Below are 22,853 nucleotides of genomic sequence, written 5' to 3' on the forward strand. Positions count from 1 at the left end.
GTAAACTTAGTCATTTTAGAAAGTTCCAAGGCTGGTGACCTTTCCAAACTTTACCTACTGCTGAACGTTGTTGTATGAAAAATATTTCTTACACAAAACCAGGATTGCTCAAGTGCCACAAATTGAAATGGCCACTTTTTGGGCAGCTCTGTGGATACTGCCATAGAATTGTCATTTTATCTTGAAATTACTCCCACACTACTATAATTAAAGGGCCCTGAAATGTTATTGCAGCTGTAGGAAGTAGTGGGACAAGGCTATTTTGAATTGAAATCACTGACAAAAAGAACCAACACCAGAGCTTGACAGGTGGCAAAGCCTTGACACAAATCATGGCTTGGTGATTACTGACTGGTCAGAAGCTGCTGAGGAGCAATGTAAATGTGTCAGGCACTTAAATATTGAGGGAAAAGAGGTGTGGGCTGGGAGAGATCTAGATCTTTATCCATGCAGGTTAGTAGATACACCAGGCGGCCTGTTTAGTCCTATGAGCCAAGAGGCTCCAGCCTTGTGCACAGTGACTATACAATAGGTGCCTAAATAGCCCATCGCTGAGTAGAAGCTGGATGAGCACATATAGAAGTGACTCCTCTGCTTGGTTGAGCATCTAGTGGAAAGTGTTGCAGCTTGAAGAGACCATAACTCACTGGCGTAAACAGGTCAACCTTGTTCTGTAGATGTTCTGTCGAAGTATGACATATAAAGAGTAGGGCATGCTCTGGAGAAGATCTTGTGGTGAAATTGACTTACTTTGTACCTCCATGACCATTTGTCATGCAACCTGGTACAAACCACATAGCAAAACAATATTGTGGGCGTCTGTGATGAAAGACTTTCCGACAAAGGGAGTGCCAGTATGAGTCAGTTTTTAATGGAATGTTGAGGAATAAATGTGCTGTGAAAAGTTTATATGTTGGCTTCTAAGTTATACAATATGCCAACTCTACATGTACATCCAATAGAGGGATGGGCAAGTTGGGGTGCAACATAGTATAATTAGAAATAGTGCTAAATTACACTGTTTCTCCAGCATTGAATCCTTCAAAGATTCACATGCTTGTATCTTCCCCGTCGTCATGGTGGGAGTCTCGCGGTTGTTAGAAAAGAAGTACCATAAAAGTACATAGAAACCACCAAAAGGAAAGGAAAACTTTGACAATTGTCAGCATCTTTATGGAGGTCCAAACCTTGACCAATCAGAGACCAGCCTTGGACCTTAACTCCCCAGTCAGCCAACGACCTCCGATTTCTAACCGCATGTCGTGTGTAAGGGAGTCTCCCTGAGCTCTGCTCAGTTTGTCAGTGAGTGAACTTTTGACCCTGCTTGAATTCACTTCAAGTTATTGTCTTTCTACCTTCTTTACTTCAAATATGTCTGAGAGTTCTAAGAGGAGGCTTTTCAGGCCCTGTAGATCCTGTGGAAAGGCAAGGCTTTTTTCTGAAGATCCACACAGACTGCCATTATTGCCTTTACCCTAAACATACAGCCAAGGACTGTAAATACTGTAGAACCTTTTCAGCCAAAAACTCTAAAGGATAGAGAGGCAAGATTGTTATGGCTCCAGAAGAAGAAATCAAAATCAGACTCTGGATCTGATGTTGAAGAGAGCCCTGGACCAATCTCGGTTGATAGGAAGCATAACAAGCATTGGCATAGCCAATAGGTCTCGCCTTTGGGACCTTATAAGTGTTCAGCCATGCAACAGTTGATGTTGTTGCACCAAGGATATTGTGCTGCATAAGTAAATACTTCTAAAGTCCCAAAAGCGAGACCTATTGGCTATGCCAATGCTTTTTAAACATTTTTTATAACTGTTTTCCTGCCCAGGGGACTTGTGCCTTGTGTTGGAGAGAGGGCACACTCCCTTCTGTCTTATGCAACACACCATGATCAAAAGGTTTATTCATCACCTTACACAAATGCTACAGCTACATTGACGCTCGTGCTGTGCTGCTTTCTCATGCACAGTTTATGTATTGCACCCTCCACCTTCTTTGTTACAATTGCCCCTTCTGCAAGATACCTTGGGTGTCACTCACCCTGGCAGCTTCCACCAAGGTATGCGATGGCACACCCTGGTTTTGACACCTATTCACAAACAAAAATAAATTCTACTAGAGTCCTTGACAGTCCATTGTATGCCTACTCTCACCTGTTTGCGGTGTTTAGGTGTGACCGTGGCCACTCCCTCTAATGGAAATAGAAAGCGTCATCCCACCGGGTAATGTTCCCCGATTCCACAGCCAAACTCCCTAAGGAGGTTAATCTAATGTTATTCAGCAAATGCACTGTAGGTTGAAATTGCGTAATATTTATCAAAAAAGATAGTTGAGACCAAATTGAAATTCCTTCAATGAATAGTATCCTAGAAATGATTGAGTCAAGTAGTTCAAACCCACTGCATTTCGAGCGAAGTCTTAGTCTGGGGTAATTAGATCTGAAAATAATTAAACGGAAAGCCATGGATGTAAAAAAATGCCCACGAGTTAATCTGAGGGTTAGGAGTGATATGCAAAGCAGATCAACACTGTGTACTTAATCCAGGTGAGGTAAATCAGTTCGGGAAAATCAGACCAGTTCTGAGTTAACAAACTGTGGAGAAGCATGCAAACAAAAACCAAGGGTGAAACAAAAGAGAAAATAACGGAGTATTGAGAAAGATATCTGCAGGTGACAAAACTGATTGGGGCTTATGAAAAGCCAATCTCATCTGGTGTGGGTGACTGGAGTGAAATTAGTGCCCTAAGTACAACGTTGCGCGGTGGCAGTGTACTTAGAGGTGCATATTACTATCGAGCGGGTCGTGAATGGTATATCGATATTGAAGACAGGGGCTCAAAGTACAGCAGCAAATACAGAGTCTTACCGCCCTAACGAGAGGGAAGTTGTTTCTTGTATGGTACATTAGAACGAATGCGTGTACGACGTGAATGAGAAAAGAAATAGACGATGTCCAGGAAGTGGAACCCTATGAATCTACCAAATTTGTATTAAGAAGATAAAAATGCAGGTGGTGATACAACATTTAATTTGAAAGCTAAAAAGGGGAAACGAAACAGAACGAAAAAAAGACAAGCGCGCGCCTCTTGCTCAGTGACCAGAGACAGCAGGGGGAGGGGAGAGAGGAGGGGGCTTCGCCTATTTCCCTTGCGGGAGTGAGCAGGGGCACCATCTGTTTCAAAGTTAATTACAAACATATGGAGTTAACGCTCGCTCCCGCAAGGGAATCTCCACATGTGCACGCGTTGCCTTTGAAGGTAATGGAACGCGTGCACGTTTTTGGCTATAAAGCTGTGCAGATGACTAAAGGTCTTTTGCCTATGCAGCTCATGCGCACTGCGTAGGCGAGACCTAAAAATGAGGGTTCTACCTCATTAAAGGCTGATTTAAAGAAATTAAAGACCGAGAAATCCTCCAGTGCTGATAAAACAGCCATTAAGCCTAAGGAATCAGGCCTGATGAAATCCTCTACTGCTTCTCTGCTTGTCATACCTCTCAAAAAGGCTTCGTCGATGAAGAAAGCACCATCGACGGACTAGTCGTCGATTGCTTGTCATACCTCTCAAAAAGGCTTCGTCGATGAAGAAAGCACCATCGACGGACTAGTCGTCGAGGACTTCCACAAAATCCCCGACTTCCATGGCGACGGCTGCATCGTTGACGGCCGTGGTGACGGCATGGTCTACAAACAGGGTAACGACTATTTCATCGTCGACGGCGACGACGGACACTGTGTCGACGATTGCGTCTACAGCTTCGTCGATGGAGGGCGTCGATGGCCCCGTCGACAGGCGCTTTGTCGACAAGTGTTCAAATCGCCCTCTCTGCCAGTATCGACGACAATCACTATCAGGCTTCTACCGTCATCGACGGATCAAAAACAGGATACTAAAAATCTCCATTTTGGTACCAAAATCTCCAGGATTGTCACCTTTAACCAAGATTTCACCATTGCTTCCCTCTCACCTTCTTTATATGGAGGAATCGGGGGATGAAAGTCTTTTTGGCCCGCGTACTGCCCCTCACAGCTCAGAGTTAAATGCCAGGACAGTGATGATGAGGAGGAGGAAGCGCAAGGACAATCAGAAAATATAGAAGGGGATTATTCATTCTCGGGTCGCTTTCATGCCCAATGTTACAACTCTATCCAAGAGCACTAGCCTTATGAGACTTATGAATAGCGTTGGGAGGTTCGGAGAGATTCCATGCTGGTGCCTGTCTCCCTTGTCACAGACCTTAGGCATATGCTGAATGACTATTATAAAAGATTTCCGGACTCTCACGCTCCGGTTCCTTTGACGCCCGGCGGTCCAAATATTCAAGTTGTTCCGCCTCCACCAGTAGTTACTCCTCTGCCTGTTGCGCAGGTTGAGACAGGCTCCTCGATGCATTACAATCCAAGATGATTACATCGAGAGTGAGGCAGACGATCAATCAGAGGAGGGTGAGCTCACTCAGGATCCAGACCGACTTGGTCAGGAATGGGATGATTATGTGGCTCCATCTTCGCCGTCGTCTTTCCCTCCTCCGGAGGCTTTCCCCCGGGAGATACTGGGGGCTTCAATGAAGTACTCGAGAGAGCCTCTAGGAGATTCCTTTGCCTGTGGTGCAAACCAAATGTTTTCTTTACGATTTTAAGGATGCAACAAAGAAATCGGTTCGATCCATTCCGATTGTGAATTACATTTGAAGTGAAGGTCTGAAGATAATAATGAACCCAGCCTCCGTTCCTGCTGTGTTACAGAGGATAGAAAAAAAATACAAGGCACCTGAATCTGCTCCGGCATGTTAAGTGGCCATCCTCGTCCGGGTTCAGTATTAATGCAAGCTGCCCAGAGGCGTTCTAGGAATCTGCAATCTCCTTGTTCGGTGCCTCCAGACAGGGAAGGCAAACACCTTAACAGCATCGGCAAACACTTCGCTACTATGGCCGCTACTGCTATTAAGGCCTCTAATGCCTTTGCAATTTTGGGGAGGTACGACCGTCAGTTACAGTCAGATCTGGCTCCTCTTCTCGAATACCTTCCCAAGGATAAAAAGAAAGAAGCGAAGGACCTCCTGCAGGAGCGTGCTAGTGTCTTCGGAGGTGATTGATTAGGCAATGGATTTGTCTTCAATTGCTTTCAGGCAAATGGCAAGTGCCGCAGTTCTTTTTAGACAGGGCGGGCTTAGGGCTACGTCCTTCTGCCCTGAAGTTCAATCGAAAGTTCTGGATATGCCCTTTGATGGGGAAAATTGTGAGAAGTTGGCCTGATATATGATGTCACTAGTTCTAGTGTACACCTTGTATCAGTCCAAACAACCCTTATGGTGATTGGTTGTAAAGTCAACCTTATAGACCAGCTATCCTAGTGGTAGCATGGACAAGAGCAGTCTTAGGCTAAACTCTGTATGGCATGTGAAGCCAGCTGTTATACCATTTGCAACCCCTTGAATATCAAATGAAAGGACACCACAACAGATATATTATAAAAATAGAATGTATTTATTCTAGTCAAAACACCCTCAGCACTCTTTATGAGATTCGAGGTAAGTACAACACAGTCTTATTCAAGCATAAATAAGTCACACAGGTAAGTAATACAGTTAGGCCCTAGGGGCCACGCAAACCATATACTAAGTAAGTGGTATAAGAACCACTGTCACGAACACAGGATAGGCCTAGGCCTAGGGAATCGCTGGGGCTACACTATCCTATCAGTTGCTAGGCAGTGGGAGGTCACGGGATTCAGGTGCAGAGTGGAAACACTCGCGCGTAATGCATTAAAGTCGATAGAAATAGTAGTATTTAGTAATTAAGAGTTTTAGGACACTTCGGAAGGAACTAGGAGTTAGAAACTTGGAAACTAGACACTTGGATAGTCAATACCCTTGTGAGCACCGGAGTACTCAAGTTACCTAGCCCACGGGCTGCGGGTGCATAGGTGTGAACTTGCGTCGGGTTTCGTCGTCGACTCCTATGGATGCCTGAAGAAAAGATGCTGACAGGCAGTCAGTGCAGAGTGTCCAAGGATGGAATCAGGAAGGAGGATACCTGCAAGCAGAGGGGACAGAGCCTAGGTCACCAGCCAGGAACCGGGAAGGAACCAGGAAGGAACCAGGCGATGTCGTGAAGATGCAGGTGAAGAGGTGAAGCTTGTCGCAGCAGCCACGGGTACCAGGAGGCGTCGAGGACGACCAGAACCAGGAGGCGAGCTGTCCCACGAAGGCTCTTGCTGTTAGCGGCTTCGATGTCGAGTTAGGACCCAACAAGCCTTGGCAAGCGTAACCCACGCAGGATGGAGGACTTGCTTCTGTTGCAGACCAGGAAGGTCTGGGGTGCTTCCCTTTCACAGGGGAACGGGTGCCAGTCTGGAGGAGCCGGACCAGCAAGGCAAAGTTGAAGGTTCGTCGTCACAGAGGTCGTTAGCCAACTGGCCAGCAACCGGACAACACGTCGAGCAACTCAGGTGCAGAAGGGCCCCACGCAGAACACGTGAAGTGTGGGGAGCTGATCTTCTTTGCAGATGGTGCTCGGGATTGGGGCCTCTCAATTCCCCAAGCACAGCCTTGAGAAAGCCTCAGAAGTCGCGCTAGTCAGTTAGTAGCCACTTTTCCCAAGTCGCCGGTCCCACGTCCCTCCTTGCCTCCACGGGTCTCAGCTTTGCTGTAGATGTGGATCTGGTTCAGAGGTGTCTGGAAGTCACGGCGCTGGTCAGTCTCTGCAGTCGTCCCTCGTAGGATCAGTCGCAAAGCAAGCAGAGGTCGCTGGATGGTGCCTGGCTGCCCAGGGTGGTCACTCCTTGGCCACAAGGGAGATTCTTCAGTCTTCTTCCGTAGTAGAATGTCGAAGGTCCAGAGTTTCTGTTCAAGATGCAGGTTCAGGATAATCTAATTATGCAGGGCTCAGCTACCTTCTAATATACTGGGCTAGTGGGCTGGGCTACCTGCAAGGTCCCTCCTATGGGTGGGACCAGGAAGGGGAGTGGCTACACCCCCTTTCCTTTGTCCAGTTTCGCGCTGGGGCTGGAGTGACCCAGCGCCGGTTTGAACTGGACTATGCATGGAGCACCTTGTGAGCCCCAGGCATGTCTCATTCCTTTCAGCCCTCCCTGCCCCAATACACTAAAGTCTGTCTGGGGAGGTGCTAGCACCTCCCCAAACAGGAAACCTATTGTCCAGGCCTCCCTGGCTGGGAGGGCTCCCAGCAGCAGGAGGTCAGACTCGTGTCTGTGGCAGCAGCATCCATTTTGTGATGCTGGGGCTCTGGTTAACTTTAATCGGGTAAGTAGGTTTCAACATGTCTCTCCCTCTAGAAGGGAGGAATAATATCCTCATTGCCAGAAATGGTATGGGGGTATTCCAAAGTGTTAAGACACCTTACACGACATGTTTTGATAAAGCCAAACCATAGTTACCATAACCGTTTAAGATTATAAGGCACTTTAAGAGTATATGGTAGGCTATATCCAGTGCTTTAAGTGGGAAAAAAAATCTGGGGGTGCTCTAAAAGGGGCGTGGTTAATGGCTTGAAGGGGCGTGGCCTATCCGAGTAGGGGCGTGGTCTAAATCAAAATAACTAGCACTGTGTGCTTAAGAAAATCATGAAGTCGCATCCAGCAAAGGATAATAAAATAGGCAAAAAGGTATATTTATTAAGTATAACCCATAAAAATACCAAACACTTTAAAAAACATGTAAAGAATATTTATATTACTTAGAAATCTATTGCAGGATTCCCCAAAACCCTCGAAGATATTCAGTGTGTTTGTTTTGCTGGGGTTTCTCACAACAATTTTCTTCAGCAGACCTTCTACCTTTTGCAAGCCAACTCTTTACATACAGCTTTGGGTCAAATGTTTCAAATGGAGGACCATTGAGTTTTATCCATAGGCATGAAGATTTTTCCATTTTCTTTCACACACGGCCAGATGACATAAATTGAGGATTTCTTAACTGTGACCTTTATCTGTCACATAGCTGTACTCCATAATTATATACTTTAACTCCTGTCAATATTTTAGTAGGAGGACACACACAATTTTCTTTTGTTAAATTCAATTCATGCTAGATGTGACATTAATTTTTGTAAAATTACAGTTTATGAATCTTATCCTTTTTCAGCTCAGTCCAAATGGACTTCAGTACCACCGCCATCGAATCGGGGAATGGGACCGCTGGCCTTCAAGGTGGAGGCCCCACGATAGGCATTACAATACGGCTGCCACTACGGTGTTCGCAGTGCCTATCTTTTACATTGCAGCAGGTGCTGCTGGCTGCATCATCCGCCGCAAAGTAAAAAAAAAAAGGAACATGTTAAATATATCGGTGCCTGCCACATGGTTCAGTGATATGTTGTGGGGCATCTATGATGCCCCCCAGGACCCATGTCTGAGGGCCAGGGGTAAAGGGGCCTGCTACGGGCCCCCAATGTCCCTTTCGCCAGCATTTCCATGGCAGGTGAACCGCCATTGATAAGCTGGCGGCTAAGGGACATCGTAAATCCCTGCTGCAGTGCATGGTAGGCACCACCAGCATTGTAGGAACCACGAGCCCCTCCACCACACCGGCGGGCTCAAGAAGCCCGTCGGGTGCGTGGTGGTTGGTCTGTCCGACCGCCAGGTAACCACCCGCCATTGTAATATGGCGGGCTGTGACGCAGTCACCAATGGCGGTGGGACCGCCACCGACGGGGTGACGTGGTGGTCCCACAGCCATTATATTAACCCCCTAAGTTTGGTGTGCATGCAAATCCTACATTGCCAACCCCTGGCAAGTTGCACTGCTAGTGCTGGAAAAAGGCCAATGGAGGTACCAATGGGTGAGGTGGACTGGCCTCAAGGGTCTTGTGACCTCAGTGACAGATTCACTGTCGATCTAGGATGTGCTTCTTCATATGCCTGCCCGTAAGACTGGAATTGAACTGCAGTATGGATTGTGGTGGACAGGTCGACCTGCGGGTGCTAAGACACCTGGGCTTCTAAGGTCTATCGGGCCTTCTAAGGTGTAGCATCGGAATAAGCTCTGTTAGGAGTGTGGTATGGTGAACTGGTCATGAAGGTCTGAACATGGTTCTCCAGTTCCAAATTCAGCAGCTCTGGCCAGAGTGCCACATTCTCTCCCACACTGAGCACCATACTGCCCCACTGAGAGAAACTCGCACTGCCTTCAGCACAACTCAATTGTGCTGCGACTAAATTCAAATTATGCACTAAGCAACAGTAAAATGCTGCCTGAAAAAAAAGGAATAACACCCTGGAAAAAGCAAACACTCATAGGGAATGCATGAATAAGCAAAGCATGCGAACTGTAATCAGAAAAAAACATGGTTACATTAACGGTTTTAAACTCATTATTCAGAAATCAGTAAGTGATTTTGCTTGAAAAGTTCAAGACATGGCTACTGGACCAGGAAGGGACCCCTTTCAATGTCCATTGCTTATATCCTTTCAAAATGTATACAGTTTGGTTTAAAAAAGACCACATCCCCAAACACAGAGCCGCATTTTATAAGCTAAAATAATTAAAAAGTTGGAAACGATCAAATTAAACGTTTCCACTCTACCCATCAACCAGGTATTGCAGTCCCTTTAGGAATGGCGCACTTACCCACCCTGGGAAAACAATGTTGTTCAAAGAAAGAAGATAAAAAGAAACTAGCGCTTTCACTGGCAAACTCTGTAAAGTGGCGCTAATGTGTGTGGGTGTAAATAACAGTCTGGCCTGTCTGCTGTCCACTCTGTATTGCTTTATTTAGGTATTTAACTATTTTTTCTCTCCATTCCGAGGTTTTTCTTTTCAATCGAAAACGGTCAGAAAATGAGGACATTTACAGCCAAACTGTTCAGCCTTTTTTGGATCAATTTCACAGGGGAAAAAATAAAGAAAAGGAGAGGCAAGAGAGAGTACCTTAAGAGCTGCCTCTTGAAATCAGCACGTAAGCAGGAGCGAGACAGAGACAGAAAGAGATGGAGGAATAAAGAGAGGAGGGCAGCCGCCAGAGGCAGATCAGGAGTAGTGGACACGGTCCTTGCCATGAAGGAAAAGAGACAGCGTTTATTTTTTCTCCGTTCTCTGCCCTTCCCAGAACGGCTGAGCCTTCCTGCAGCATAACAAAAGGCAGAGGGCGGGTGGCCTCTGACTCCAGGCAGGTCAAGTGCAGGGCCATTAGGTAGCGCTTTCACGTGCTAATGGCCCTGTGATAACAGAAGGGAGAGGGGAAATTCCTTTGTCCCCTTGTCCCCCGTGTCCCCCCCACTCCAAAATCTGGGGGGGATATATCCCCCGAGTCCCCCACACTTCCAACGCCCATGAGTGCAGCAACAGTGGGCAGAGTCTGAGCACCGGCGTTTTTTTTTTTGGGCCCTCAAAACGGGTCCGAAAAAAAAAAAAAAAAAGAACGGACTACCTTTAGTAGCCATGAAAATAATAGAGCCCGATAGAGACCCGTTTCGAGGGCCCCCAAAAAAAACTGCCGGTGCTCAGACCCGGACAGACTTGGCCCACTTAAAGCCCTGGCTACATCCTATAACAGCTATAAGTACATGGTTCCGAAAGCTGCAGACAGGCTCAGCTCATGCTAGAGCACCATCTCACATGTTACCAAGCACTCTGCCTCCAGGATTGTTAAGGCCTGCCATAGGAGTGGCTCACAGGTACACATGTGTCTATTTTAAGGGTAGATATAGGTATACTATATCTAAGCAAGGGGTGATTACACGACCTTGCCCGAGCTGAGTGATCAGCCAGTTGTCTGATTGGAAGGCCAGGCCAGGGGTGGCATAATACATGCTGCAGCCCCTGGGAGGCCTAGGGTACACCTATGCCCTGGGTACCTAGGGTACACTGTACAGGGTCCAATAAGGTGATCCTTACCAATTGGGTATGTACCTAGGGTACATTGAGTCCATTTTAAAGAGAGAGCAGACAGCCTGAGACCCAGAATGGCAGGATCTCAGGCCAACTAAGTCGAAAAACCAGCTAGACACTAGGCAAAAAGTTGGGGGTAACCATAGTCAGATATCCACCTTCCTACAAAAATTGTTTTGGAAAACACGTAGATGAAGATCTACAGGGCATCAAAAAGGATACTGAGACCCCACGTTCCTTAGGCACGTTGCAACAGAGGCGTTTTAAGTCCTTTCGTGGAGGTGGAGGTAGAGGTAGAGGTCAATTCTAGCACAGACAGTCATACAGATATCAACCATATGGTCAACAAAGTTACAGACCACAATATGGAGGACAGCAACAGCAGCAATTTCTTGCCTCCAATCTGTCATACATTCAGCAATCAGCTAGACGCAAGCCTGCAGGACGAGGAAAATTGCAGGATTCCTCAAGACGTCAGTGACGTTTGACTTCCGCCAGCCACCTCAGCTAGTTGTCAACCTCTACGGTCCTATCAGCTCTTGCCATTTCTAAATCAATGGCAAGCCGTCACAAAGGATAAATGGGTGCTAGACATCATCCAACATGGTCACTCCCTAGAATTTGTCCACAAGCCTCCTCCAACTCCACTGATCGGCGCCGTCGACCTCGTGACACCTCCGGCGCCGAATCCAGTGGCGACACCTCCGCCCCCTCTGCTGGTTGTGTCCCAAGCTGACGTCAACCCCAGCCTACCCCTAGATATGGACACTGTGCCAGACTGGCGTTGATCGGTACTGACTGGTACTTTTGTCCCACTGTTCTCCCCTGGTGTTCCCTCTCACCCTGAGTGGCTACCAGAGGAGGGTGAGGAGGACTGGGAGGGGTCTGTGGACCCTTTGGCGGACCAGTTAGAGGGACTGGACTGAAGAGAGGAGTTGGGTGAGGCCAGTGGTCTGTACACCTCCCCAGATCTTGGCATGCGATCTCCCCCTACCGTGGCTACAGAGGAGGGTGCATCTTACACAGTGGTGTTGCCTAGGGTAACAGACCTTAAACCTTGAGCTTCCTACGGTGGCGGTCAGGACTAACCTCCTGACCGAGGTGCTTCAGCCGGCAGGGGCCTCTTTGAAGCCCCTGCTGCCGTTCAATGAGGCCCTTACAGGCATCCTTTTGGGCACTTGGTCCAAGCCCAACCCAGGGGCTCCTATGGACAGAATGATTGACCGACTCCACCGCCTGTCTGACCCTATTTTACTCTCCCAACGCTCCTCCCCTGAGAGCTTGGTTGTCTAAGCCTCGACTTCCAAGGTAACATTCCCTACTGCACCACCTGATAGCGAATCAAATGAAGCTGGACCATCTTGGGAAGAAAATGTTTCCTTCCTCTAGCTTAGGACTGTGGTCGGGGAACATCGCATGTCTCTTGGGCAGTTACTCCCACTCGGTGTGTGACATAGTTGCGCTGGTGCTGCTGCAGTGCCCGGAGGAGGCCCGGGCCGTGCTCTCCCGTGCAGTGGCCGAAGGGAGAGATCCAGCAAAGTTTGCCATCTGTTGTGGGATGTACACCACTGACTCACTAGGCAGGACCATTTCAACGTCAGTAGCCCTTAGACGCTACGCCTGGCTGAGGTCCACAGGCTTTTTGTGAGATGTCCAAGCTACACTTTTGGACATGCTCTTTGATGGCCATCGCCTGTTCGGCGACAAAGCGGACAACGCGCCCGAGCGCTTTAAGGCCTCTATGTACGGCCAGAACCTTGGGCCTCGCTTCCACCTCTCGCCCTGCGCAGTCTGCTTTTCGCCCCTTTCATGGTTACGGAAGGGGTGCCTCGCCACGCTCTACCCAGAGCCTCAGGCCTGCGCAAGCTGTTCAGTCTCTGCCCGACCGGGGTCCTGGGACCCAGCTTCGTGGGTCTGGGAGCCAGTGGGCAGGCCAGTCCACCAGTGCCCGCTCTGCATCAGCCTCCAAGTCCTCTTAGTCTGACCTTTCAGGGCCACCAATCGCCAGTGGGCATCAAGATTCGCCATCACCTTCCCCACTGGCTCAACATCACGTCTGACAGGTAGATTTGCAGATAGTCCGAAGAGGCTACTCCCTTCCCTTCGAGACCCCCCCCCCCCCCCCCCCCCCCAATCAATGCCACCTCAATTCCATTGCTGGTAGGAAGATCACCTAGCCCTTCTCAAGCAGGAAGTTACAGCGCTCTTGGCCAACAGAGCCATCGAGCGAGTTCCTGCCCCAGAAGTAGGTCGTGGTTGTAATTCCCACTACTTTCTGGTGCCGAAGAAGGACAAGGGTCTGCTTCCTATCTTGGATCTCAGGAACGTCAGCCACTTCCTCAGGAAGGAGAATTTAAAAATGTTGACACTGGCTCAGGTCCTGTCTGCCCTTGAGACTGGATGGTAGCGTTGGACTTACAGGACGCTTATTTACACATTACTGTCCTGCCGGCCGATCGGCGTTACCTATGGTCCTTGGTAGGACATGAGCACTTTCAGTTTATAGTGCTCCCCTTTGGCCTTACGAGTGCCAATCAGGCGTTTACGAAGGTGATGTCGGTGTTCGCAGCTCATCTGTGCAGATCAGGGGTTCCAGTCTTCCCCTATCTCTACGACTGGCTGTTAAAGACGGGCTCGCCCCAGGCTGTTGTCTCCCACCTCCAGACTACGGTCGACCTCCCAATGTACCAAAGTCTCACCTGATTTCCTCTCCGAAGCTCCTTTTCCTCGGTGCGGTTCTGCACACAGTGCAGTTTCGAGCTTACCCTCCCGAGCAGCAAGTCCAGGATTTTTGGGCTAGGATTCCGATCTTTCGGCCTCTATCCCGGTTTTCGGTCACAATGGCTCTGAGGCTACTCGGCCTCATGGCCTCCTGCATCCTGCTGGTGGGATATGCCAGGTGGCATATGTGGGCTTTGCAGTGGGACCTGAACTTCCAGTGGGCAGAGCATCAGGGGAATCTTTCCGATTGCGTCCAGATCTCGGAAGGCACTGCACATCAATTGCAGTGGTGGCTACCGGACCAGGATTGGGTCAACGGCTGGACCCTGTTCCTTCCCCAGCCAGAAATTACAGTGGTGACAGATGCCTCTTTTCTAGGATGGGGTGGCCACATGGGAGAGGCGGAGATCAGAGGCCTCTAGTCTCCGGCGGAGTCCGGGCTCCACATCAACCTTCTGGAGCTTCGTGCGATCAGTCTTGCACTCAAGGCATTCCTTCCTTCTGTCAAAGAAAGAGTAGTGCAGGTGTTCAGGGGCAACACCACCGCCATGTGGTAGTGCAACAAACAGGGCAGGGTGGGGTAGAGGACCCTATGTCAGGAGGCACTTCATCTCTGGAAGTGGCTGGAACATTAGGGCATGTCCCTGGTGGTTCAACACCTGGCAGGTTCTCTGAACGCCAGGGCGGACAAACTCAGCCGCTGGTGCATGATGGATCACGAATGGCGCCTTCATTAGTAGGTGGTGCAGGGTCTCTTTCAGCGGTGGGGAGAGCCTTGGTTAGATCTATTCTCCACCGAAGAGAAGACGCAATGACAGCATTTCTGCGCTTTGGAATTTCCAAGGCAGAAATTGCTTGGCGACGCTTTTTGGCGCGAATGGAGTTGCGGTCTTCTATACGCCTTTCTACCTATATCACTTCTGCTGAAAGTGCTGGAGAAGATCAAGCACGACCGGGCCCAAGTCATTCTTGTGGCTCTGGATTGGGCATGAAGAGTTTGGTATCCCGAGCTGCACAACATGGCCATCGATCGTCCGATCAGACTGCCCCTTTGGGATGATCTTCTGTCTCATCAGCAGGGAACGGTCTTCCACCCAAGCCTGTCCAGCCTCCACCTCCTTGCGTGAAGATTGAACAGCGACAGTTGACAGCTTTTGACCTTCCTCCCGAAGTCTCTAACGTTATCTTGACAGCCAGGTGTTCCTCCACCAAAACGATATACCCCTATAGATGGAACAAATTTGTGGCATGGTGTGCAGCTAATGCTATGGATACCCTTTCTGCACCCCTTTCTGAGGTTCCTCTCTTAATTCTTTCTTTGGCCCAGCAGGGCTCTGTTCTGAGCACTTTAAAAGGCTATCTTTCGGCCATTTCGGCCTTTCTTCCTGATCAGCCTGCTCTTTTCAAGTCCCCGATTGTAAATCACTTCCTTAAGGGCATTACTCACTTGTTTCCTCCAATTCCTTTCGTAATGCCCCAGTGGGACTTGAACTTGGTTCTGACCTACCTTATATGTGCTCTTTTCAAGCCGCTGCATAACTGTCCTCTCAGACTTTTGACTCTTGAAACTGCCTTTTTGGTTGCCCTCACCTCTGCTCGCAGGTGTAAGCTTCAGGCTCTTTCTTCCAAACAAAGTTGTCTTTCGCACTAGGCCTTCTTTCCTGCCCAAAGTGGTTACCTCTTTCCACATAGGACAGACCATCACTTTGCCCACCTTCTTTCTGCCCCCGCACCCTTCTATAGAGGAGGAGAGGCTCCACCATCTGGATCCAAAACGTGCACTTTCATTCTATCTGGATTGCACAAAAGAAGAAAGCCAAGAAAGGTCAGGCCATGCAAAAACAAACCATCTCTTGAAGGTTCGTTCTTTGCATCAAAATCTGCCATTCCTTAGCGAAAAAGGAACCACTAGTGGGGTTGTGTGCCCATTCCACCAAAGGGACGGTAGCTGATACTGCTTTGGGACTTTGAGTCTCCCTTCATGACATCTGCCAGGCAACTACATGGGCTTCATTGCACACATTTACCAAAGAACTGAGAGACGGCTTCTTTGGCCATTCAGTTCTCCAGGACTTTCTGGTGTGAACTTGGTTCGCAGACCCACCTCTTGGGTTGTTATTGCTGGGGAATCTATTCTAAGGTGAGGAATCCATAACTGATTGTCTCTTTCAGATGAACAAGTTACTTACCTTCGGTAACAATATATCTGTTAGACATAGATTAGTTATGGATACCTCACTGCCCCATCCAATCTCCCCTTTCTGTGAACGGAGTTCTATGATAAGGGACTTCCCTTCAGAGCCCTAGTTTTGTGCACCAGTGGTCAGTGTCTTGCATGGCTCTGTGCTTCTGGCGTGGAATGTTGTGTAAAGAATTGACAGCGCGCAGGGGCACCGTGTAAGTAGATAATACTGCCACGTCATTCCGTTAATCACGACGCCAACGACAAACGCGTAGTCGACTGACCCCACCTACCGACGCGCAGGAGTACTGCTAAAGAAAAATTCTCTGGATTCAGTCTGACGCCTGGCTGTAATTCTAAGCTAAGGAATCTATAACTAATCTATGTCTCTTAAAGATATAGCAATACCTGAGGTAAGTAGCTTGTTCTTTACATCAGTAACTGATGGTAACAGGTGAGAAGACCATCCCTGATGAAGAGGCCCTGGACGTAATAGTTAGTGCATATAAAACGTTCTCAGCTGAACTAGTTTATGGTGAGAAGCAATCTTTTATCACTCAACAAATGTTATCATTCATTCTAATCAAAAACCTGCTGTTTTGTAATGGTAACTTACATTTTAATCCTATTTTGCAATTACTCCAAAATAGTATATATTTCTTAAAAGTTCTCTAAAAAAACAACAAAAAACAATAATCTCCTATAGATTTTTTTTAAAAACTCACCAAGTCCAACTTTTATATTAGTTTATATTGTTCCTGTTGGAACAGCTGTCCCAGTTTGATCAACTAAAACATGTTGTATTTTATTGATAATTGAGACATTGCTTATCACCATAAATCTTAGAGACTTCTAGCCTCATATTCCTTGCTTGTAAATAGCCCCAGGCATTAGACTGGATCCGCAAGATTTTTCAAACAGTACCCTGCGCACCGGTATGTGGCGTATTTTGGGTCTGCGACAGAAGTGTTGTGCGCGGTACCTATATAGGTGCCACCTTGGTGCGCTGACATCCGTGGCGTGCTCACATCTGTTCTGTCCTTACCACACCTAATAACGCTGATCCACATTTAGCTAACCATCAGTCACTCTTTGACTCGCCTTTTTTTGACTTAGTTGACTTTTTCCCTGAGATTTTTCTCCTGGTGTGATGTCACTTAAGAAACCGTCTGGTTTCAAACCATGTGATGCCTGTCACAGGCAAATGTCAGTGACACTCCCCCACTTGATTGTTTGTGGTGCTTTGAGCTGTGACACATCTCCAACATGTATGAGGACTGCTGCACCATGCACCCGAAGGCATTGAGGGAGTGATACAAAAAAGGGGGGAGGAACCAAGAGCTTTTTATATATGAGGTCCTGCACTGTGCTCCGAACGAATGATTCACAAAACCAGGAGTACAGTTCCTCTGTGCATGGAGGGAGGGTAGGCAGGTGGGAGAGAAATTTGTCTCTATATAGTGCCCTCACACACCTAGCAAGGTGTCATGCTTCATCATAGGGCTGTGCTCCTCGTCGGGCCGGCGCTGCAATGCCCGACGGGCTCCCGAGAAGGGGCTCTTTCTCGGAGATCTTTTTAGAGACAGCCGTATGGGTGCGTGGGGGTAAGTGCAACAAGTGTAGTGAGAAAAAAGTGGGGTGGGTTAAAATAGGTCTGGTATTGCCGGACGAGGAACAATTTAATCTGGTGGTATACCAGCCTAATTAAAAAAGGTGACTCCCATGGGGATTATGATGCTCCCCTGGGTAGTAAGAAGGTCGACATGTTTCTTGCCGTATGCCCAGTACGGGTCGGTGGCAATTCTTCAGGACCAGGTGATGACAGTGCTCGGAAAAATTAATTAATCTCTACTACATGGTAGGTGATAGTAAAATTAGTACTTCACCGGGTGCGTCCATAGGTTCCCACGGGGGGGCGGGGATGGACCCACTGTTGTGACACCTAAAAAGGGGAAGAAAAGGTACAACACATAGGAACAATAAGAACACTATCAGCGTACAAATTTTTAGTGCTGATTGGTATCAGTGAGTGCCCGTGCAGCAGTGAGGTTCAAGGTTGAATTTGCTACGAAAGATTTACCGTAGTGGTCGGTTTTGCACAATACTAAGGTGAGATCATGGTATAGATTGACATGCTATACGGGTGCAGTGGCGGACAGTCGTTCCCAAGACTAAGTCGCTAGGTGTCAAAACTTAGTACACAGGACTCTCTCGCATAGAGCCGCAATAGAGTGTCAAGCTGGCCAAGTGCTCGGGCAGGTAGTGGTTAACCGACATGTTGAATAGAAGGGGCTCACTCCCATGCAAATAGCAAGTCATGAGCAATTACAAACATGGTACGAGAGGTGGGCACGAGAGAGCAGCAAAATCCACGAGGGAAGACTCACCCCCTGGGGGACAGCAATTAGCTGTACGGGTTCGCCTCAAGGCCAGTAAAACGGGGCTCGCCCTGTAAACAAAAATGCCTATGAATATCAAGCATTCGCCGTTACGGGAGTATCGGCATCAGTTGCATCGTACTCACAGTTTTGGGCGTGCTCACAGCCGTGATCCTATCGTGGCTTGGGCTTCCGTGACTGAGACGCGGAAGAGAGTTCAAAATAAAGGAAGTTGTCACACGCTACTGGAGCGACAACTAGACCGCGGATTGGCGCGGCCATCTTGGAAGTGTGGCAAAACTTTATTGAATGGGCGGTGCGGGAACAATTGCAATAATCTATCCCTAAATGGGAACGTATTAGCGTTATAAAAGGGCATCAAGGTGGTGATTCGCCAGGGGACATTGTTTTAAAACGAATAGACCGAAAAATAGGCCAGAATGGACATACAGGCAGTGTTGGAGTACCACTGCGATAATCGATGTGGGTTACGGCCCCGGGGGGGGAAAAAGAATAATTATTTTAATCAAATTGTGGGATACATCATGAGTTGTGATGGTTTGCCTTATGAGTGTGAAAAGGCATATGTCAAAGTGTGTTGTAGTTCTTCGTGTCCCATCAACTGATAGTAAGGTCATAGCTTTAGAGCAGACCAGAAGGAAGTGTTTTCACTGAAAGTTCGCCTCGTAAGCATGGCGTGGGTTAGATGTTATTGATAGTGGCCCATGGTATATCGTCGTTGAGGCCAAGTGTATGACTGGAGATCCTGAAAATCCACTGTTGTTCCTTTCGGAACAAGGCCTCCTTATTAATTGCGGGAAAGGTCTGTAAAACTGTCCAGGTAAGGTCGTTGGCCGTGTGGTTGTTTTCCAAAAAATGGGTGCACATTTTGGTGTTTGCTTTTTTACACCTGATATTGCTCCGGTGTTCGGAAATTCTGATCTTGACTGATCGTGTCGTCATCCCCACGTACATCAGATCGCATGGGCACTGAATCAAATAGATGCAATTGCGTGTATTGCAATTAGTATGAGTCTTTTGTTGCGAAGTAAGGGATTCCGAAAGTTTGATGCTCCTACTTACTTTTGTCAGAGCACATGCCGTACATTGTCCACATGGATGATGGCTCGTGACAGGTGGTAAGCCCCACAATCGCTGGCTAGCCGGTGGCGGTGGTCTAGGTCTAGTGCTGATAAGTAGGTTTTTTTATATTATCAGTCCTTTTGAAGGCAAATCGGGGCTTGGGGATTTGCCAGTCTCCTACCGACAATAAATTCAAATGTTTTTTGATAATCTTTTGGATGGAGTTAGATTCAGGTGTAAAGGTAGTTACACATGTGCTTTGGTCATTTTTGATTTTTTCCGTGGAGGTCAGCAAAGCTTCCCTGTTGGTGTTGCGTGCTCTTTTGTAAGCATTTTGCGTGATGGCCCTTGGATATTCTCTTCTCGTTAGATGGCCTGTTAGGTCGTGTGCCTGTATTCTGAAATCCTCCAATGTACTGCAATTGCGCCGGAGTCTGAAGTATTGTCCACATGGCAAGTTGTTGCGTAAAGCCTTGGGATGGAAGCTACTGAAAAGTAGTGGGCTGTGACTATCAGTGGGTTTTTTGTAGGTTTTTGTATTCAGACCTGTCGGGGTTTTGGAAATGAGTAGGTCCAGAAAGGGAAGTTCATAGACTGATGAGTTGGCCGTTAAACGTAGATAAGGGTTAAGACTGTTAACCCAAGCTACGAACAGAGGGATGGAGTCCAAATCTCCTTTCCAGAAAATGAGAATATCATCAATGTACCGTCGCCAAAGGGTGACGTTCTCCTTGTAGATGTTGGTCTCAGTCAAGATGTGATTGGCTTCGAAATGGGCCATATAGAGGCATGCCAGGCTAGGAGCGAAGGTGCTCCCCATTGATGTGCCCTGGACTTGCTGGTACATGAGATCTTCGAATTGAAAGTAATTTTTTGTTTTCTCACTACACTTGTTGCACTTACCCCCACGCACCCATACGGCTGTCTCTAAAAAGATCTCCGAGAAAGAGCCCCTTCGCGGGAGCCCGTCGGGCATTGCAGCGCCGGCCCGACGAGGAGCACAGCCCTATGATGAAGCATGACACCTTGCCAGGTGTGTGAGGGCACTATATAGAGACACATTTCTCTCCCACCTGCCTACCCTCCCTCCATGCCCAGAGGAACTGTACTCCTGGTTTTGTGAATCATTGACGGAGTGATGCCGTAAGCTCCTTGATGCCTGACGTCAGTCGACTCTGTACTCTTGAGGTCCCATTTGTGTGGATGGACCCAGGACCTTTCGTGGAATCTGTACTGGCGTTCCTCATCGCACTCATTATAGGGTAATTCCCACAAGCACAAAAAGTAGAAGTCCAAGCATTCTTAGACTTCCCCCCCCACGTTCTTTGAAGTCATCCAACAAGACGAGGTAGAATCTGCACTCCAGGCCGCATAAATCAGCGGGATCTGAACGGGGTTTGCTCCTCCCATTCCCGAGTTTGCCGCAGTGATCCTCGCAAAGTTAAAGGGGTTTTATGAGGCCAAGCGCCTCATTTTTAGACAGCCTGGCCCGCTGGAGTGGCTTTGGGACCCATGGCTTCGGGAGGGGCCCCTTTTTGAAACACGCCGGCGGGTTCACCACCTGTGCCTGTCTGGCCTCAAAGATTTCTTGTGGATCCAGAGCAAAGCCACCAGCGAGCTTGAGAGTTTTCTCGGCACCCGATCCAGTGGCGATCTACCTAGGCTGCACCATCCCCATCATCATACCCGACTCAATCGAGGCAGATGGGCATCATCTGACACAGCATCCAGTGCCAACCAAGGACATCCCGCCCCTAGCAGCACCAGTGCCTTATTTAATGGATAAATGCAAAAACAACAGTTGATGGACAGAATGCAGAAGAATGTCATACATTCACCCCAGTACAGAGATCTGGGCCTAAATCCATCGTTTTTTTGCTCACCATGCCATTCCAGTTTGAACCCAGCCATATGCAAATCAGTCTTGACCCTGTGCCTCATGGGAACAGTCCAGCCTGAACTGCCAAGCCAGGTCCTCCCTGGACTGGAACCAAGCATCCTAGGACCGGTTTCGGGGTTTCACCCCTCTTCAGCCAGGATAGCTTGATTTCAGTGGCATGAGAGCGCCAGACTCACGTCTGAGCATACCTGTCCCACTCGGGGTGACAAATGCAAAAACAGTTGATTGATAGAATGCAGAACAATGTCATACATTCACCCCAGTTAATAGATAGGCCTGGAGAGGAAATGTTTGGGTGGGGTCAATAAAGCTTTATGGAGCCAGTTGAGGAGGACAAAGGGGTATTGGAAACTTGGTGAGGCCATTGGTTAGTCATCTCACCGGATTCTGGCCTGGTTTCCCCCTCCTATTGTGGCTAAGTAGGAGCAAGCTTCTTTTACTATGGCGGTGGGCAGGGCCGCTGAGGTCCTGGATCTTGACCTGCCCTCACCTCAAATCAGTACTGTAGTTTTGACAGAGGTTCTTCAGCTGAGAGTTTCCCCCTCAGAACCTTTACCTCTGTTTAATGAAGCCCTAATGGATGTCCTACTTGGGGACTGGTCCAATCCCTGCACAGGGGCTCATGTGAACAGGTTGATTACCCCCCCTCCATCGCCCACTCCCGGGGATCCCAGTTTCCTTACCCAGCTCCCTACACAGAAGAGCTTGGTGGTCCTAGCCTCCTAATCTTGTGTTTACCCTGGCGCGTTCCCTACCACTCTACTCGATAGGGATTCCAAAAGGCTAGACGCCTTCACTAAGGGAATGTTCTTTTCCACCTGCCTGGCACTGCAGTTGGTGAACTCTTGTGTGTCTATTATTCTCATACTCATGGGAGTCGGTTGCCCATGTGCGGTCTGTGGTCCTGGACGAGGCCATACTCATTCAGGTGGTTGCTTACAGGAAAGAGGCAGATTAGTTCACCATCAGATGTGGACTTGACACGACTGATGCACTAGGCAAAGCGATTTCCTCGCCGTTAGCCTCCTGGTGCCACGCCTGCCTGAGAACATCTGGGTTTTTTTCTTCAGGGGTTGTAGTGACCTCCCTCATGGACATGCCCTTTGATGGCTCTCGGCTATTTGCGGACATGGCGTATTCAGTGCTGGCGCCCTTCAAGGACAGCAGAGCTCTAACCATGCCCTTGGGCCATGTCCATGGCCCCTTATCTACCTCAATCTCCCCTTTCCGTGTTTACGAAAGGGTTCTCCAGCTGTGTCCATTCCTTTCCAGCCACCACAGTCAGTAGGGTTTTTGTGGCCGAGGCTGCAGGTCCCAGCGACCACGTAGGACAGGCGGGCAGCAATCGGGTCAGCCCACCACTCCCTGGCAGCCACTGCCTCCAAGTCTCTTTAATCACCCCTCGGACCATAATAGACACACGGTGGAAGGCAGGATACGCCATCACCTCCACTTCTGGCAGTCAGTAACATCAGACCGTTGGGTACTTCAAATAGTCCAAAGGGGCTATTTTCTCTGTAGGAAAGTAGGATCTGCTTTCATGGTTATCCCCACTTTTTTGCTTGGTGTCAGTGTGGTTTTGACCCAGTTGACTGGGGCCCTGCTAATCATGACTCCAGCAACTGTGCTTTCTCCCCTAAATTGACATGGTAAGTACATTGGTACCTCTACAGTTGTTGGGTACTGGTGTACCCATGTAAGTTTCTAGTAAATGGACTTGAGGTACCCATGACTTTGTAA

At 48.4% G+C, this 22,853-nt stretch overlaps 1 protein-coding gene across 8 annotated transcripts in view; it reads left to right on the forward strand.

Moving 5' to 3' along the window:
* TDRD12 (tudor domain containing 12) overlaps positions 1–22,853 on the forward strand; it is a 3,486,095-nt gene that overhangs the window by 1,767,612 nt on the left and 1,695,630 nt on the right. The window lies entirely within an intron of this gene.

The sequence above is a fragment of the Triturus cristatus genome, chromosome 12 (assembly GCF_964204655.1).
Source record: "Triturus cristatus chromosome 12, aTriCri1.1, whole genome shotgun sequence".
Lineage (NCBI taxonomy): Eukaryota > Metazoa > Chordata > Amphibia > Caudata > Salamandridae > Triturus > Triturus cristatus.